Genomic DNA, 19,883 nt, shown 5'->3' with positions numbered 1-19,883 from the left:
CGTAACCCTAACCCTAAACAAAAACCCTAACCCGAACCCGAACCCTAAACCTAACCTTAATGCTAACCTGAACACAAACCCAAACTCTAGCCCTAACCGTAAAAATAACCCTCACCCTGTCCTAAACTTCATCCAAACCCTAACCCTAACCTTAACCGTAAACCTAAACCGAATCCAAACCCTAACCTCAAACCTACCGCTAACCATAGCGCTAGTCCATCTGTAACCCTAAACCTAAGCCTTACAATAGCCCTGAACCTAACCCTAAACCGAATCCTAGCCCTAGACCTAATCCTAACCCTAACTCTAACCTTGACCCTAAAGAGACTAGTAACTCTAACCCTAAACCTGGACCTAAACCTAAATCTTCCCCTACACCTAAGCCTAGCACTAAACCTAACTCTAACTCTAACCCTTATCATAACACTAATCCTAAACCCTCCCCTTAACTGTAAAGCTAAAGGTAACCCACACCCTAAGCCCTAGCTGTATCCCCCAAACCTAACCCTAATGCTATCCCTAACCTTAACCCTAAAACTAACGTGAAACCCCTGAGCCCTAACGATAACCCCAACTCTAACCCAAACCCTAACCCCTAACACCGAAGCCTAACCCAAAACTTAAACCTAACTCTCACCCTAACTCTAACACTAACCCGAAACCTAATCATAAACCTAACCCTAAGCAAACCAAACCATGACCAGAACCACAATTCCTAACCGGAACCCTCACCCAAACCCTAATCCTAAACTACACCTCTAAACCCTAACACCTTACCATATCCCTAATGCTAACCCTTACCCTAACCCTCACCCTTAACCTAAACTTCACACTAACCCTAAACCAAAGTGTAACCCTAACCCTAAACATAACCCCTAACCCTAACCCGAACCCTAAACCGAACCTTAAAACTAAATTGAACGCAAACCCAAACTCTAGCCCTAACCATAAAAATAACCCTCACCCTATCCTAAACTTCATCCAAACCCTAACCCTAACCTCAATCGTAAACCTAAAGCTAACCGAAAACCTAACCTTAAAGCTAACTCTAATGCTAGTCCACCTGTAACCCTAAACCTAATCCTTAAAATAGCCCTGAACCTATCCCTAAAATTAATCCTAATCCTAACCCTAGACCTAATCCTAACCCTAACTGTAACCATGACCCTCTCACGCTGAACCTGAAACTAAACCTGAATCTTACCCTCCACCTAACTCTAACCCTAACTCTAACTCTAACCCTACTCATAACACTTACCCTAAAGCCTCACCTTAACCGTAACACTATCGGTAACCTTCACCCTAACCCCTAACCGTATCCCCAAGCCTAACCCTAATGCTATGCCTAACCCTAGCCCTAACACTAACCAGAACCCCTAAGGCCTAACAATAACCCTAACCTTAACCCAAAACCTAACCCCTAACACCAAAGCCTAACCCAAACCATAACCCTAACTCTCACTCGAACTCTAACACTAACCCGAAACCTAATCATAAACCTAGCCCTAGCCCTAAACCAAACCTAACCATGACCAGAACCACAATGCCTAAGCGGCACCCTCCCCAAAACCTAACCCTAAACTACACCCCTAAACCTTAACACCTTACCATAACCGTAATCCTAACCCTACCCAACCCTAACCCTAACCCTAAACCTAAACCTCACCCCAACCACAACGCTAACTCTAAACATAAAACTGAACTTAACCCTAACGTAAAATCTAAACCTAACCCTAAAACTAAACAGAACCCGTAAACTTAACCCTAACCCTACACATTACCTTAACACTAACCTGGAAACGAACCCAAACCTTAGCCATAATCCTAACCCTCACCCTATGTGAAAATTCACCCTATCCCTAATCTATAGCTAACCCTAACTTTAAGCCTACTTGGCCCACCTATAACCCTAAACCTAACCCTTACAAAAACTCTGACCCTAACCCTCGCCCTAAACCTAATTCTACTCCTAACCCTGACCCTAACCCTAACCTAACCTTAACCCTAACTTTAAGCCTACCATAAACTTAAACCTAACTCCTAACCCAAAGTCTAACCCTAAACCTAGCCCTAACCCTAAACGTAATACTTACCCAAAACCCTCACCTTAACAGTAAACGTAAATCTAACTCTTACCCTAACCCTAAACTTCAGCGCAATTATAAGCCTACCCTAAACCTAACTGAAACACTAACCCCTAACCCTAACTCTAACCCTAATACTTAGCCAAAACCTAAACTTAACCCTGAACCGAACACTAACCACTAACCCTAACTCTAACCCAAAACCGAACCCTCACCCTTAACCAAAATTTCACCCGAACCATAACCCTAAGCCTAACATAACTTCATTCAAACCGTAACCCTAAGCAAAACTAACACTCAACCAAACCCTAAACCTAAACCTAACCCTAAAGCTGACTCTACCCTGAACCCTAAACCTGACCCTAACATTAACCCAAACACCTAACCCTAACCCGAACACTCATCCTTAACCTAAACTTCACCCTAAACCGAAGCCTAACCCACTATCCCCAAACTCTAGCCCTAACCCTAAACCTAACCCTAACTCTAACGCTAACCCTAACCGTTACACCCTAAAACAGCAGCTTAATGTAAAAATAACACTAACCCTCCCACGAACCCCTAACCCTATCCCTAGCCCTAACCTATCCCTCATCCTAACCCTAACCCTGACCTAAACCTAACCCTTACCCTAACCCTAACTTAACCCTAACCTTAACTCTACCCTAAACCTAACCCTACCATTAACTCTAAACCCGACCCAAACCCTAACCCTAAACCCTAGCACTAACTCTAACCCTAACCCTAACCTAGCCCTACACTTTACCGTAAACCTAGCCTTAACCCTAACCTGACCCCTACCCTAACCCTAACCCTAAACCTAACCGTAACACCAGCCTTAACCCTAACTCTAACCTAAATCTAGCCCCCACTATTAACTGAAACTTCACCATGACTCTAACTCTAACCCTAACCATAATAATTACCCTAAACCCTCACATTGACTGTAAACCTAAACCTAACCCTCATCATAACCCCAACACTCACCCTAACGCCTAACTGTATTCCCAACCCTAAAGCTAACGCTAACCCTAACCCTAACACTAACACGAATAGTAACCCTACTCTAACACTAACCCTAACATTAACCCTAAACCTAACCCTACCCTAACCATAAACCTAACCCTAACACCCTAAACCTAATCTCTAACACTAACTATAATCCTAACCCTCACCCTTAACCTAAACTTCACACTAACCGTAAACCTAAAACTACCCCTAAGGCTAAACATAACCCCTAACCCTAAACTGGACCCTAAACCTAACCTTAACACTAACCGGAACACAAACCCAAACTCTAGCCCTAACCCTAAAAGTAACCCTCACCTTATGCTAAACTTCATCCAAACCCTAACCCTAACCTTAACCGTTAAACTAAACCTAACCCAAACCCTAACTTTCAGCCTGACTCTAACCATGAAGCTAGTCCATCTGTTACCCTAAACCTAAGCCTTACAATAGCCCTGAAGCTGACCCTAAACCTAATCCTAATCCTAACCCTAGACCTAATCCTAACCCTAACCCGAACTCTAAACTTGACCCTAAATAGAACAGTAACTCTAACCCTAAACCTGGACTTAAAACTAAATCTTACCCTACACCTAACACTAACCCGAACTCTAACCCAATCATAACACTTACCCTAAAACCTCACCTTAACTGTAAACATAACTCTAACTCTTAACCTAATCCTAAATATAACCCTACCCTAAACCTAACCAGAACACTAACACCTAACTCTAAATCTAGCCCTAATCTTTAGCCTAAACCTAACCTTAACTCTAAACCCAACCCTAACGACTCACCCTAATTCTAGCCCTAACCCTAGGTCTGACCCTAAACCGAACCCTCACCCTTAACAGAAACTTCACCCTAACCCTAACCCTAAAATGAAACATAACACTAAATCTCCCCCAATCCTGACCCTAACCCTAATCCTAACCATAAACCTAACCCTAACCCTAAACTTAACCCTAACCCTGAAACTAACTCTAAATCTAATCCTAATGCTAACCCTAAATCTTACCTACCCACAGCTTAAATGGAAACCTAGCACTAACCCTCACCCTAACATCTAAACCTAACCCCAACCCTTAACCTAACCCATTCTCTAACCTTAACCTAGCCCTAAACCTACCCATGACTTAAAGCTAACACTCACCCTAAACCTAACTTTAACCCTAAACCTAATCCTAAACTTAACCCTAACCCTAACCAGTAACCCTAACCCTAAGCTCAAATCGCACCCTTAACGTAAACTTCACCCTAACCCTAACCCTAAACCGAACCGTATCCCTAATCCTAAACCTGACCCTGACATTAACCCAAACAACTAAACCTAACACTAAGCCTAACCCTAAACCTAACCCTAACCTTAACCGAAACACCTAACCCTAACACTAACCCTAACCCTCATCCTTAACCTAAACTTCACCATAAACCTAAGCCTAAAATTAACCCTAAAACTAAACCTCACCCTAAACTATCACCTTTATCTGGCCTAACCCTAAACCTATTCCTAACCCTAACTCTAACCCTGACCTTAACCGTAACACCGTAAAACATCAGCTTAAGAGTAAACCTAATACAAACCCTGACACGAACCTCTAACCCTTTCCCTAACACCAACCCTATCCCTTATCCTAACCCTAACCCTGACCTAAACCTAACCCTTACCCTAACCCTAAAATTAACCTTAGCCTTATCTCTACCCTAACCCTAACAAAAACTCTAAGCCTGACCCTACCCCTTACCCTAAACCCTACCACTAGCTCTACCTCTAAACCTAACCCTAACCCTAACCCTAACCCTAACCTAGCCCTATCCTCTACCGTAAACCTAGCCTTAACCCTAACCTAACCCCTACCCTAACCCTAACCCTAACACTAACCTTAACCCTAACTCTAATCTTAACCCTAACCCTTACCCTAACCGTCACTATTACCTGAAACTTCCCCCAACCCTAAGCCAAACTCTAACTCGAACCCTAAGTATAATACTTACCCTAAACCCTCACCTTAACTGTAAACCTAAACTTAACCCTCACCCTAACCCCAACCCACACCCTAACCCCTAACCGTATCCCCAACCCTAAATCTAATGCTATCCGTAACCCTATCCCTAACCGAAACACGAACATTAACCCTAATCTAACCCTAACTCTAACATTAACCCTAATCTTAACACTACCCTAACCATAAACCTAACCCTAAGATCCTAAATCTAAGCTCTAAGACTAACTATAATCCTAACACTAAACCTAACCCTTATCCTAACCCTCACCCTTCACCTAAACTTCACACTAACCCTAAACCAAAGCGTAACCCTAACCCTAAACAAAAACCCTAACCCGAACCCGAACCCTAAACCTAACCTTAATGCTAACCTGAACACAAACCCAAACTCTAGCCCTAACCGTAAAAATAACCCTCACCCTGTCCTAAACTTCATCCAAACCCTAACCCTAACCTTAACCGTAAACCTAAACCGAATCCAAACCCTAACCTCAAACCTACCGCTAACCATAGCGCTAGTCCATCTGTAACCCTAAACCTAAGCCTTACAATAGCCCTGAACCTAACCCTAAACCGAATCCTAGCCCTAGACCTAATCCTAACCCTAACTCTAACCTTGACCCTAAAGAGACTAGTAACTCTAACCCTAAACCTGGACCTAAACCTAAATCTTCCCCTACACCTAAGCCTAGCACTAAACCTAACTCTAACTCTAACCCTTATCATAACACTAATCCTAAACCCTCCCCTTAACTGTAAAGCTAAAGGTAACCCACACCCTAAGCCCTAGCTGTATCCCCCAAACCTAACCCTAATGCTATCCCTAACCTTAACCCTAAAACTAACGTGAAACCCCTGAGCCCTAACGATAACCCCAACTCTAACCCAAACCCTAACCCCTAACACCGAAGCCTAACCCAAAACTTAAACCTAACTCTCACCCTAACTCTAACACTAACCCGAAACCTAATCATAAACCTAACCCTAAGCAAACCAAACCATGACCAGAACCACAATTCCTAACCGGAACCCTCACCCAAACCCTAATCCTAAACTACACCTCTAAACCCTAACACCTTACCATATCCCTAATGCTAACCCTTACCCTAACCCTCACCCTTAACCTAAACTTCACACTAACCCTAAACCAAAGTGTAACCCTAACCCTAAACATAACCCCTAACCCTAACCCGAACCCTAAACCGAACCTTAAAACTAAATTGAACGCAAACCCAAACTCTAGCCCTAACCATAAAAATAACCCTCACCCTATCCTAAACTTCATCCAAACCCTAACCCTAACCTCAATCGTAAACCTAAAGCTAACCGAAAACCTAACCTTAAAGCTAACTCTAATGCTAGTCCACCTGTAACCCTAAACCTAATCCTTAAAATAGCCCTGAACCTATCCCTAAAATTAATCCTAATCCTAACCCTAGACCTAATCCTAACCCTAACTGTAACCATGACCCTCTCACGCTGAACCTGAAACTAAACCTGAATCTTACCCTCCACCTAACTCTAACCCTAACTCTAACTCTAACCCTACTCATAACACTTACCCTAAAGCCTCACCTTAACCGTAACACTATCGGTAACCTTCACCCTAACCCCTAACCGTATCCCCAAGCCTAACCCTAATGCTATGCCTAACCCTAGCCCTAACACTAACCAGAACCCCTAAGGCCTAACAATAACCCTAACCTTAACCCAAAACCTAACCCCTAACACCAAAGCCTAACCCAAACCATAACCCTAACTCTCACTCGAACTCTAACACTAACCCGAAACCTAATCATAAACCTAGCCCTAGCCCTAAACCAAACCTAACCATGACCAGAACCACAATGCCTAAGCGGCACCCTCCCCAAAACCTAACCCTAAACTACACCCCTAAACCTTAACACCTTACCATAACCGTAATCCTAACCCTACCCAACCCTAACCCTAACCCTAAACCTAAACCTCACCCCAACCACAACGCTAACTCTAAACATAAAACTGAACTTAACCCTAACGTAAAATCTAAACCTAACCCTAAAACTAAACAGAACCCGTAAACTTAACCCTAACCCTACACATTACCTTAACACTAACCTGGAAACGAACCCAAACCTTAGCCATAATCCTAACCCTCACCCTATGTGAAAATTCACCCTATCCCTAATCTATAGCTAACCCTAACTTTAAGCCTACTTGGCCCACCTATAACCCTAAACCTAACCCTTACAAAAACTCTGACCCTAACCCTCGCCCTAAACCTAATTCTACTCCTAACCCTGACCCTAACCCTAACCTAACCTTAACCCTAACTTTAAGCCTACCATAAACTTAAACCTAACTCCTAACCCAAAGTCTAACCCTAAACCTAGCCCTAACCCTAAACGTAATACTTACCCAAAACCCTCACCTTAACAGTAAACGTAAATCTAACTCTTACCCTAACCCTAAACTTCAGCGCAATTATAAGCCTACCCTAAACCTAACTGAAACACTAACCCCTAACCCTAACTCTAACCCTAATACTTAGCCAAAACCTAAACTTAACCCTGAACCGAACACTAACCACTAACCCTAACTCTAACCCAAAACCGAACCCTCACCCTTAACCAAAATTTCACCCGAACCATAACCCTAAGCCTAACATAACTTCATTCAAACCGTAACCCTAAGCAAAACTAACACTCAACCAAACCCTAAACCTAAACCTAACCCTAAAGCTGACTCTACCCTGAACCCTAAACCTGACCCTAACATTAACCCAAACACCTAACCCTAACCCGAACACTCATCCTTAACCTAAACTTCACCCTAAACCGAAGCCTAACCCACTATCCCCAAACTCTAGCCCTAACCCTAAACCTAACCCTAACTCTAACGCTAACCCTAACCGTTACACCCTAAAACAGCAGCTTAATGTAAAAATAACACGAACCCTCCCACGAACCCCTAACCCTATCCCTAGCCCTAACCTATCCCTCATCCTAACCCTAACCCTGACCTAAACCTAACCCTTACCCTAACCCTAACTTAACCCTAACCTTAACTCTACCCTAAACCTAACCCTACCATTAACTCTAAACCCGACCCAAACCCTAACCCTAAACCCTAGCACTAACTCTAACCCTAACCCTAACCTAGCCCTACACTTTACCGTAAACCTAGCCTTAACCCTAACCTGACCCCTACCCTAACCCTAACCCTAAACCTAACCGTAACACCAGCCTTAACCCTAACTCTAACCTAAATCTAGCCCCCACTATTAACTGAAACTTCACCATGACACTAACTCTAACTCTAACCCTAACCATAATAATTACCCTAAACCCTCACATTGACTGTAAACCTAAACCTAACCCTCATCATAACCCCAACACTCACCCTAACGCCTAACTGTATTCCCAACCCTAAAGCTAACGCTAACCCTAACCCTAACACTAACACGAATAGTAACCCTAATCTAACACTAACCGTAACATTAACCCTAAACCTAACCCTACCCTAACCATAAACCTAACCCTAACACCCTAAACCTAACCTCTAACACTAACTATAATCCTAACCCTCACCCTTAACCTAAACTTCACACTAACCGTAAACCTAAAACTACCCCTAAGGCTAAACATAACCCCTAACCCTAAACTGGACCCTAAACCTAACCTTAACACTAACCGGAACACAAACCCAAACTCTAGCCCTAACCCTAAAAGTAACCCTCACCTTATGCTAAACTTCATCCAAACCCTAACCCTAACCTTAACCGTTAAACTAAACCTAACCCAAACCCTAACTTTCAGCCTGACTCTAACCATGAAGCTAGTCCATCTGTTACCCTAAACCTAAGCCTTACAATAGCCCTGAAGCTGACCCTAAACCTAATCCTAATCCTAACCCTAGACCTAATCCTAACCCTAACCCGAACTCTAAACTTGACCCTAAATAGAACAGTAACTCTAACCCTAAACCTGGACTTAAAACTAAATCTTACCCTACACCTAACACTAACCCGAACTCTAACCCAATCATAACACTTACCCTAAAACCTCACCTTAACTGTAAACATAACTCTAACTCTTAACCTAATCCTAAATATAACCCTACCCTAAACCTAACCAGAACACTAACACCTAACTCTAAATCTAGCCCTAATCTTTAGCCTAAACCTAACCTTAACTCTAAACCCAACCCTAACGACTCACCCTAATTCTAGCCCTAACCCTAGGTCTGACCCTAAACCGAACCCTCACCCTTAACAGAAACTTCACCCTAACCCTAACCCTAAAATGAAACATAACACTAAATCTCCCCCAATCCTGACCCTAACCCTAATCCTAACCATAAACCTAACCCTAACCCTAAACTTAACCCTAACCCTGAAACTAACTCTAAATCTAATCCTAATGCTAACCCTAAATCTTACCTACCCACAGCTTAAATGGAAACCTAGCACTAACCCTCACCCTAACATCTAAACCTAACCCCAACCCTTAACCTAACCCATTCTCTAACCTTAACCTAGCCCTAAACCTACCCATGACTTAAAGCTAACACTCACCCTAAACCTAACTTTAACCCTAAACCTAATCCTAAACTTAACCCTAACCCTAACCAGTAACCCTAACCCTAAGCTCAAATCTCACCCTTAACGTAAACTTCACCCTAACCCTAACCCTAAACCGAACCGTATCCCTAATCCTAAACCTGACCCTGACATTAACCCAAACAACTAAACCTAACACTAAGCCTAACCCTAAACCTAACCCTAACCTTAACCGAAACACCTAACCCTAACACTAACCCTAACCCTCATCCTTAACCTAAACTTCACCATAAACCTAAGCCTAAAATTAACCCTAAAACTAAACCTCACCCTAAACTATCACCTTTATCTGGCCTAACCCTAAACCTATTCCTAACCCTAACTCTAACCCTGACCTTAACCGTAACACCGTAAAACATCAGCTTAAGAGTAAACCTAATACAAACCCTGACACGAACCTCTAACCCTTTCCCTAACACCAACCCTATCCCTTATCCTAACCCTAACCCTGACCTAAACCTAACCCTTACCCTAACCCTAAAATTAACCTTAGCCTTATCTCTACCCTAACCCTAACAAAAACTCTAAGCCTGGCCCTACCCCTTACCCTAAACCCTACCACTAGCTCTACCTCTAAACCTAACCCTAACCCTAACCCTAACCCTAACCTAGCCCTATCCTCTACCGTAAACCTAGCCTTAACCCTAACCTAACCCCTACCCTAACCCTAACCCTAACACTAACCTTAACCCTAACTCTAATCTTAACCCTAACCCTTACCCTAACCGTCACTATTACCTGAAACTTCCCCCAACCCTAAGCCAAACTCTAACTCGAACCCTAAGTATAATACTTACCCTAAACCCTCACCTTAACTGTAAACCTAAACTTAACCCTCACCCTAACCCCAACCCACACCCTAACCCCTAACCGTATCCCCAACCCTAAATCTAATGCTATCCGTAACCCTATCCCTAACCGAAACACGAACATTAACCCTAATCTAACCCTAACTCTAACATTAACCCTAATCTTAACACTACCCTAACCATAAACCTAACCCTAAGATCCTAAATCTAAGCTCTAAGACTAACTATAATCTTAACACTAAACCTAACCCTTATCCTAACCCTCACCCTTCACCTAAACTTCACACTAACCCTAAACCAAAGCGTAACCCTAACCCTAAACAAAAACCCTAACCCGAACCCGAACCCTAAACCTAACCTTAATGCTAACCTGAACACAAACCCAAACTCTAGCCCTAACCGTAAAAATAACCCTCACCCTGTCCTAAACTTCATCCAAACCCTAACCCTAACCTTAACCGTAAACCTAAACCGAATCCAAACCCTAACCTCAAACCTACCGCTAACCATAGCGCTAGTCCATCTGTAACCCTAAACCTAAGCCTTACAATAGCCCTGAACCTAACCCTAAACCGAATCCTAGCCCTAGACCTAATCCTAACCCTAACTCTAACCTTGACCCTAAAGAGACTAGTAACTCTAACCCTAAACCTGGACCTAAACCTAAATCTTCCCCTACACCTAAGCCTAGCACTAAACCTAACTCTAACTCTAACCCTTATCATAACACTAATCCTAAACCCTCCCCTTAACTGTAAAGCTAAAGGTAACCCACACCCTAAGCCCTAGCTGTATCCCCCAAACCTAACCCTAATGCTATCCCTAACCTTAACCCTAAAACTAACGTGAAACCCCTGAGCCCTAACGATAACCCCAACTCTAACCCAAACCCTAACCCCTAACACCGAAGCCTAACCCAAAACTTAAACCTAACTCTCACCCTAACTCTAACACTAACCCGAAACCTAATCATAAACCTAACCCTAAGCAAACCAAACCATGACCAGAACCACAATTCCTAACCGGAACCCCCACCCAAACCCTAATCCTAAACTACACCTCTAAACCCTAACACCTTACCATATCCCTAATGCTAACCCTTACCCTAACCCTCACCCTTAACCTAAACTTCACACTAACCCTAAACCAAAGTGTAACCCTAACCCTAAACATAACCCCTAACCCTAACCCGAACCCTAAACCGAACCTTAAAACTAAATTGAACGCAAACCCAAACTCTAGCCCTCACCATAAAAATAACCCTCACCCTATCCTAAACTTCATCCAAACCCTAACCCTAACCTCAATCGTAAACCTAAAGCTAACCGAAAACCTAACCTTAAAGCTAACTCTAATGCTAGTCCACCTGTAACCCTAAACCTAATCCTTAAAATAGCCCTGAACCTATCCCTAAAATTAATCCTAATCCTAACCCTAGACCTAATCCTAACCCTAACTGTAACCATGACCCTATATAGAACACTAACTCTCACGCTGAACCTGAAACTAAACCTGAATCTTACCCTCCACCTAACTCTAACCCTAACTCTAACTCTAACCCTACTCATAACACTTACCCTAAAGCCTCACCTTAACCGTAACACTATCGGTAACCTTCACCCTAACCCCTAACCGTATCCCCAAGCCTAACCCTAATGCTATGCCTAACCCTAGCCCTAACACTAACCAGAACCCCTAAGGCCTAACAATAACCCTAACCTTAACCCAAAACCTAACCCCTAACACCAAAGCCTAACCCAAACCATAACCCTAACTCTCACTCGAACTCTAACACTAACCCGAAACCTAATCATAAACCTAGCCCTAGCCCTAAACCAAACCTAACCATGACCAGAACCACAATGCCTAAGCGGCACCCTCCCCAAAACCTAACCCTAAACTACACCCCTAAACCTTAACACCTTACCATAACCGTAATCCTAACCCTACCCAACCCTAACCCTAACCCTAAACCTAAACCTCACCCCAACCACAACGCTAACTCTAAACATAAAACTGAACTTAACCCTAACGTAAAATCTAAACCTAACCCTAAAACTAAACAGAACCCGTAAACTTAACCCTAACCCTACACATTACCTTAACACTAACCTGGAAACGAACCCAAACCTTAGCCATAATCCTAACCCTCACCCTATATGAAAATTCACCCTATCCCTAATCTATAGCTAACCCTAACTTTAAGCCTATACCTAACCCTAACCTTAACCTTGGCCCACCTATAACCCTAAACCTAACCCTTACAAAAACTCTGACCCTAACCCTCGCCCTAAACCTAATTCTACTCCTAACCCTGACCCTAACCCTAACCTAACCTTAACCCTAACTTTAAGCCTACCATAAACTTAAACCTAACTCCTAACCCAAAGTCTAACCCTAAACCTAGCCCTAACCCTAAACGTAATACTTACCCAAAACCCTCACCTTAACAGTAAACGTAAATCTAACTCTTACCCTAACCCTAAACTTCACCGCAATTATAAGCCTACCCTAAACCTAACTGAAACACTAACCCCTAACCCTAACTCTAACCCTAATACTTAGCCAAAACCTAAACTTAACCCTGAACCGAACACTAACCACTAACCCTAACTCTAACCCAAAACCGAACCCTCACCCTTAACCAAAATTTCACCCGAACCATAACCCTAAGCCTAACATAACTTCATTCAAACCGTAACCCTAAGCAAAACTAACACTCAACCAAACCCTAAACCTAAACCTAACCCTAAAGCTGACTCTACCCTGAACCCTAAACCTGACCCTAACATTAACCCAAACACCTAACCCTAACCCGAACACTCATCCTTAACCTAAACTTCACCCTAAACCGAAGCCTAACCCACTATCCCCAAACTCTAGCCCTAACCCTAAACCTAACCCTAACTCTAACACTAACCCTAACCGTTACACCCTAAAACAGCAGCTTAATGTAAAAATAACACTAACCCTCCCACGAACCCCTAACCCTATCCCTAGCCCTAACCTATCCCTCATCCTAACCCTAACCCTGACCTAAACCTAACCCTTACCCTAACCCTAACTTAACCCTAACCTTAACTCTACCCTAAACCTAACCCTACCATTAACTCTAAACCCGACCCAAACCCTAACCCTAAACCCTAGCACTAACTCTAACCCTAACCCTAACCTAGCCCTACACTTTACCGTAAACCTAGCCTTAACCCTAACCTGACCCCTACCCTAACCCAAACCCTAAACCTAACCGTAACACCAGCCTTAACCCTAACTCGAACCTAAATCTAGCCCCCACTATTAACTGAAACTTCACCATGACTCTAACTCTAACCCTAACCCTAACCATAATAATTACCCTAAACCCTCACATTAACTGTAAACCTAAACCTAACCCTCATCATAACCCCAACACTCACCCTAACGCCTAACTGTATTCCCAACCCTAAAGCTAACGCTAACCCTAACCCTAACACTAACACGAATAGTAACCCTAATCTAACACTAACCGTAACATTAACCCTAAACCTAACCCTACCCTAACCATAAACCTAACCCTAACACCCTAAACCTAACCTCTAACACTAACTATAATCCTAACCCTCACCCTTAACCTAAACTTCACACTAACCGTAAACCTAAAACTACCCCTAAGGCTAAACATAACCCCTAACCCTAAACTGGACCCTAAACCTAACCTTAACACTAACCGGAACACAAACCCAAACTCTAGCCCTAACCCTAAAAGTAACCCTCACCTTATGCTAAACTTCATCCAAACCCTAACCCTAACCTTAACCGTTAAACTAAACCTAACCCAAACCCTAACTTTCAGCCTGACTCTAACCATGAAGCTAGTCCATCTGTTACCCTAAACCTAAGCCTTACAATAGCCCTGAAGCTGACCCTAAACCTAATCCTAATCCTAACCCTAGACCTAATCCTAACCCTAACCCGAACTCTAAACTTGACCCTAAATAGAACAGTAACTCTAACCCTAAACCTGGACTTAAAACTAAATCTTACCCTACACCTAACACTAACCCGAACTCTAACCCAATCATAACACTTACCCTAAAACCTCACCTTAACTGTAAACATAACTCTAACTCTTAACCTAATCCTAAATATAACCCTACCCTAAACCTAACCAGAACACTAACACCTAACTCTAAATCTAGCCCTAATCTTTAGCCTAAACCTAACCTTAACTCTAAACCCAACCCTAACGACTCACCCTAATTCTAGCCCTAACCCTAGGTCTGACCCTAAACCGAACCCTCACCCTTAACAGAAACTTCACCCTAACCCTAACCCTAAAATGAAACATAACACTAAATCTCCCCCAATCCTGACCCTAACCCTAATCCTAACCATAAACCTAACCCTAACCCTAAACTTAACCCTAACCCTGAAACTAACTCTAAATCTAATCCTAATGCTAACCCTAAATCTTACCTACCCACAGCTTAAATGGAAACCTAGCACTAACCCTCACCCTAACATCTAAACCTAACCCCAACCCTTAACCTAACCCATTCTCTAACCTTAACCTAGCCCTAAACCTACCCATGACTTAAAGCTAACACTCACCCTAAACCTAACTTTAACCCTAAACCTAATCCTAAACTTAACCCTAACCCTAACCAGTAACCCTAACCCTAAGCTCAAATCTCACCCTTAACGTAAACTTCACCCTAACCCTAACCCTAAACCGAACCGTATCCCTAATCCTAAACCTGACCCTGACATTAACCCAAACAACTAAACCTAACACTAAGCCTAACCCTAAACCTAACCCTAACCTTAACCGAAACACCTAACCCTAACACTAACCCTAACCCTCATCCTTAACCTAAACTTCACCATAAACCTAAGCCTAAAATTAACCCTAAAACTAAACCTCACCCTAAACTATCACCTTTATCTGGCCTAACCCTAAACCTATTCCTAACCCTAACTCTAACCCTGACCTTAACCGTAACACCGTAAAACATCAGCTTAAGAGTAAACCTAATACAAACCCTGACACGAACCTCTAACCCTTTCCCTAACACCAACCCTATCCCTTATCCTAACCCTAACCCTGACCTAAACCTAACCCTTACCCTAACCCTAAAATTAACCTTAGCCTTATCTCTACCCTAACCCTAACAAAAACTCTAAGCCTGGCCCTACCCCTTACCCTAAACCCTACCACTAGCTCTACCTCTAAACCTAACCCTAACCCTAACCCTAACCCTAACCTAGCCCTATCCTCTACCGTAAACCTAGCCTTAACCCTAACCTAACCCCTACCCTAACCCTAACCCTAACACTAACCTTAACCCTAACTCTAATCTTAACCCTAACCCTTACCCTAACCGTCACTATTACCTGAAACTTCCCCCAACCCTAAGCCAAACTCTAACTCGAACCCTAAGTATAATACTTACCCTAAACCCTCACCTTAACTGTAAACCTAAACTTAACCCTCACCCTAACCCCAACCCACACCCTAACCCCTAACCGTATCCCCAACCCTAAATCTAATGCTATCCGTAACCCTATCCCTAACCGAAACACGAACATTAACCCTAATCTAACCCTAACTCTAACATTAACCCTAATCTTAACACTACCCTAACCATAAACCTAACCCTAAGATCCTAAATCTAAGCTCTAAGACTAACTATAATCTTAACACTAAACCTAACCCTTATCCTAACCCTCACCCTTCACCTAAACTTCACACTAACCCTAAACCAAAGCGTAACCCTAACCCTAAACAAAAACCCTAACCCGAACCCGAACCCTAAACCTAACCTTAATGCTAACCTGAACACAAACCCAAACTCTAGCCCTAACCGTAAAAATAACCCTCACCCTGTCCTAAACTTCATCCAAACCCTAACCCTAACCTTAACCGTAAACCTAAACCGAATCCAAACCCTAACCTCAAACCTACCGCTAACCATAGCGCTAGTCCATCTGTAACCCTAAACCTAAGCCTTACAATAGCCCTGAACCTAACCCTAAACCGAATCCTAGCCCTAGACCTAATCCTAACCCTAACTCTAACCTTGACCCTAAAGAGACTAGTAACTCTAACCCTAAACCTGGACCTAAACCTAAATCTTCCCCTACACCTAAGCCTAGCACTAAACCTAACTCTAACTCTAACCCTTATCATAACACTAATCCTAAACCCTCCCCTTAACTGTAAAGCTAAAGGTAACCCACACCCTAAGCCCTAGCTGTATCCCCCAAACCTAACCCTAATGCTATCCCTAACCTTAACCCTAAAACTAACGTGAAACCCCTGAGCCCTAACGATAACCCCAACTCTAACCCAAACCCTAACCCCTAACACCGAAGCCTAACCCAAAACTTAAACCTAACTCTCACCCTAACTCTAACACTAACCCGAAACCTAATCATAAACCTAACCCTAAGCAAACCAAACCATGACCAGAACCACAATTCCTAACCGGAACCCCCACCCAAACCCTAATCCTAAACTACACCTCTAAACCCTAACACCTTACCATATCCCTAATGCTAACCCTTACCCTAACCCTCACCCTTAACCTAAACTTCACACTAACCCTAAACCAAAGTGTAACCCTAACCCTAAACATAACCCCTAACCCTAACCCGAACCCTAAACCGAACCTTAAAACTAAATTGAACGCAAACCCAAACTCTAGCCCTAACCATAAAAATAACCCTCACCCTATCCTAAACTTCATCCAAACCCTAACCCTAACCTCAATCGTAAACCTAAAGCTAACCGAAAACCTAACCTTAAAGCTAACTCTAATGCTAGTCCACCTGTAACCCTAAACCTAATCCTTAAAATAGCCCTGAACCTATCCCTAAAATTAATCCTAATCCTAACCCTAGACCTAATCCTAACCCTAACTGTAACCATGACCCTATATAGAACACTAACTCTCACGCTGAACCTGAAACTAAACCTGAATCTTACCCTCCACCTAACTCTAACCCTAACTCTAACGCTAACCCTACTCATAACACTTACCCTAAAGCCTCACCTTAACCGTAACACTATCGGTAACCTTCACCCTAACCCCTAACCGTATCCCCAAGCCTAACCCTAATGCTATGCCTAACCCTAGCCCTAACACTAACCAGAACCCCTAAGGCCTAACAATAACCCTAACCTTAACCCAAAACCTAACCCCTAACACCAAAGCCTAACCCAAACCATAACCCTAACTCTCACTCGAACTCTAACACTAACCCGAAACCTAATCATAAACCTAGCCCTAGCCCTAAACCAAACCTAACCATGACCAGAACCACAATGCCTAAGCGGCACCCTCCCCAAAACCTAACCCTAAACTACACCCCTAAACCTTAACACCTTACCATAACCGTAATCCTAACCCTACCCAACCCTAACCCTAACCCTAAACCTAAACCTCACCCCAACCACAACGCTAACTCTAAACATAAAACTGAACTTAACCCTAACGTAAAATCTAAACCTAACCCTAAAACTAAACAGAACCCGTAAACTTAACCCTAACCCTACACATTACCTTAACACTAACCTGGAAACGAACCCAAACCTTAGCCATAATCCTAACCCTCACCCTATATGAAAATTCACCCTATCCCTAATCTATAGCTAACCCTAACTTTAAGCCTATACCTAACCCTAACCTTAACCTTGGCCCACCTATAACCCTAAACCTAACCCTTACAAAAACTCTGACCCTAACCCTCGCCCTAAACCTAATTCTACTCCTAACCCTGACCCTAACCCTAACCTAACCTTAACCCTAACTTTAAGCCTACCATAAACTTAAACCTAACTCCTAACCCAAAGTCTAACCCTAAACCTAGCCCTAACCCTAAACGTAATACTTACCCAAAACCCTCACCTTAACAGTAAACGTAAATCTAACTCTTACCCTAACCCTAAACTTCAGCGCAATTATAAGCCTACCCTAAACCTAACTGAAACACTAACCCCTAACCCTAACTCTAACCCTAATACTTAGCCAAAACCTAAACTTAACCCTGAACCGAACACTAACCACTAACCCTAACTCTAACCCAAAACCGAACCCTCACCCTTAACCAAAATTTCACCCGAACCATAACCCTAAGCCTAACATAACTTCATTCAAACCGTAACCCTAAGCAAAACTAACACTCAACCAAACCCTAAACCTAAACCTAACCCTAAAGCTGACTCTACCCTGAACCCTAAACCTGACCCTAACATTAACCCAAACACCTAACCCTAACCCGAACACTCATCCTTAACCTAAACTTCACCCTAAACCGAAGCCTAACCCACTATCCCCAAACTCTAGCCCTAACCCTAAACCTAACCCTAACTCTAACGCTAACCCTAACCGTTACACCCTAAAACAGCAGCTTAATGTAAAAATAACACTAACCCTCCCACGAACCCCTAACCCTATCCCTAGCCCTAACCTATCCCTCATCCTAACCCTAACCCTGACCTAAACCTAACCCTTACCCTAACCCTAACTTAACCCTAACCTTAACTCTACCCTAAACCTAACCCTACCATTAACTCTAAACCCGACCCAAACCCTAACCCTAAACCCTAGCACTAACTCTAACCCTAACCCTAACCTAGCCCTACACTTTACCGTAAACCTAGCCTTAACCCTAACCTGACCCCTACCCTAACCCAAACCCTAAACCTAACCGTAACACCAGCCTTAACCCTAACTCGAACCTAAATCTAGCCCCCACTATTAACTGAAACTTCACCATGACTCTAACTCTAACCCTAACCCTAACCATAATAATTACCCTAAACCCTCACATTGACTGTAAACCTAAACCTAACCCTCATCATAACCCCAACACTCACCCTAACGCCTAACTGTATTCCCAACCCTAAAGCTAACGCTAACCCTAACCCTAACACTAACACGAATAGTAACCCTAATCTAACACTAACCCTAACATTAACCCTAAACCTAACCCTACCCTAACCATAAACCTAACCCTAACACCCTAAACCTAACCTCTAACACTAACTATAATCCTAACCCTCACCCTTAACCTAAACTTCACACTAACCGTAAACCTAAAACTACCCCTAAGGCTAAACATAACCCCTAACCCTAAACTGGACCCTAAACCTAACCTTAACACTAACCGGAACACAAACCCAAACTCTAGCCCTAACCCTAAAAGTAACCCTCACCTTATGCTAAACTTCATCCAAACCCTAACCCTAACCTTAACCGTTAAACTAAACCTAACCCAAACCCTAACTTTCAGCCTGACTCTAACCATGAAGCTAGTCCATCTGTTACCCTAAACCTAAGCCTTACAATAGCCCTGAAGCTGACCCTAAACCTAATCCTAATCCTAACCCTAG

This window comes from Loxodonta africana, chromosome Y, assembly GCF_030014295.1.
Source record: "Loxodonta africana isolate mLoxAfr1 chromosome Y, mLoxAfr1.hap2, whole genome shotgun sequence".
Taxonomy (NCBI): Eukaryota; Metazoa; Chordata; class Mammalia; order Proboscidea; family Elephantidae; genus Loxodonta; species Loxodonta africana.
This window is presented reverse-complemented; position numbering follows the sequence as displayed.